Below are 2,141 nucleotides of genomic sequence, written 5' to 3'. Positions count from 1 at the left end.
CATTCTTTTGGCTCTTTCTTTGAGTTCAACACTTTTTACGCGTGTGGGGAAAGGGGTGCCATTGTTAAATTATAAGGTCGCGATGCAAAAGAGGGAAGGGGGTGCATAACTTGCATATATAACCGTATAAAAAAATACTGCGTTTCAAAAGTTCTGCCACCCTCATTTTACAACGATTATTTCCACAAAAGCGTAAAAATCCTAGCAGAAATGAAAGAGTATGACTTGTGTGACTTATGGGACTCCTGGTGCATGTGGAGATGACAGAAATCATAACCAGAAATAGTACGTGGGCTAAGTGTTGGTAATGTTTTCTCACGATGTACTTTGAAACCAATGCACCCTACACACTAAATTTACTCTGAAACACATAAACAATGTGTAAACACGCCTTGCGTACTATAAAAATCAGTGCTTTTTAACAGTTGAGTTCTTGGTTCGTCTTCTTTCAAAATAACAAAACTGAAAATTGCAGAAGGTGAAACTGCTGTGTGCATTATAGATTCTGAAATTGCGCTTCCTGCTGTTTCAAGACACGTAAATGTGTGTAGAAGAACCCTCCAACGCTTCAACATGCATTTTGACCCCACAAGAACAGCTGTCCAAGACAGGCCTAGATGTGGCTTACAAAGGGCGACAACTCGACGTCTGAATTAGGACAATGTCAACACTCATGTTCGAAATCCGTTCTAAGTGTGCAGAGACTGCCAGGCACTTTTAACTGTCTTAAAACACCATAATTAGACATTTACGTGAACGTGGATTACGTGATTTTTGCCCTTCATGTCGAGCAATTCCAACCCCGTTTCATCAACAACAACAAATCACAAAATTTAGGCGCAACAACATAGGAAATGGAACCAAGCGCGTTGTTATAATGTTCTATTCTGCAATGGCCCAGATTTTTTTTATTCGTCGCTTTGATAGAAGAGAATACATGTTTAAAAGAAGAAGATAAAATTTTCATATTGAAAACCTCTGCCAAGTGGACCGTTTTGGTGGGTAAAGTGTGATGGAATGGGGTGGAATCTCTGCCTTTCATCGTACACGCTTGGTCACTATTCAAAGCAACCTCAAAGGATGACGGTACTGTTACGAAATTTTGTTCGTCCCCGTGTTCTGTCCTGCATGGCACGAATAATGGAATGTGCCAACAAGACAACGCCCAATCGCGTATGGCCATGATCAGTAAAAACTCATTCCAAACTCATCAAATCAATGTTTTTGACTGGCCTGCAAGATCAACAGGCCTTAACCTAACAGGACATCTGTAATATGACCTAGACTGGAAGATGCTGCACTCCGTGCCAACTTATCAGGAAATAAAGGCTGCATATCACAAGGAATGACGCCCTAAATGACATCAGAGTACTACACTTCTCCCTCCGAGACTTAACATTGATAACACACTTTATGAAACAATACAGCAACTGCAGCAAACCTGCACTTATCACTACATTGCATTGGACAGAAGGGCGAGAGCCCAACTGTTGCTGGGTCGATAACAACAACAACATCAACAACAGCAAGGAAAAGCAGGAGATTCCTCAGGCAACCATAAAAGCATTAATGCAGTCTATAACACACCTTTTGTAATAGTAGATCAGGCTAGAAGGGGCAACACGCAATATTGAGCAAACTTTCATTTGAATTTTGCAAGGGTCGGTGTGAATATCTTTTTTAATAAGGAAAGGCATTGACCAATTCTATGTTTGTCATGCAGGCGTAAAATGTATGAGAATCATATCAACCACATTTCGCTTGACTATGTAGAATAGTAAATGCGTTATTGTACTTTGAAGATGGGTGAGACAGAACTTTAGCAACACGGTATATTTCTTCTCAACTCAAACTGGACCTGTAAACATTACGAAAGCAGTACTCTTCTTTAGAATCATTCATGTAAATAGCAAAACCCAAGCCCAAAAACAAGTTGTATATCACGAGTATGAACAATGAGCAAATGGTGCTAACACCGACCGAAGCGTGAAAATGTAAATCTACTGAATTCAAAAACATGTCGTAATCTAGGCCGGTGACCATATAGTCCACTGTCCAGACGAAATAACCCGTCACTAATTGCAACAGAAATAATTTCGATGCGAAGAGGTAGAAAGGGGTGTTTTGAACACCCACCATAA

This window comes from Aplysia californica, unplaced genomic scaffold, assembly GCF_000002075.1.
Source record: "Aplysia californica isolate F4 #8 unplaced genomic scaffold, AplCal3.0 scaffold00087, whole genome shotgun sequence".
In the NCBI taxonomy this organism is placed as follows: domain Eukaryota; kingdom Metazoa; phylum Mollusca; class Gastropoda; order Aplysiida; family Aplysiidae; genus Aplysia; species Aplysia californica.
The sequence above is the reverse complement of the archived record's forward strand: the minus strand, read 5'-3'. Positions refer to the sequence as shown.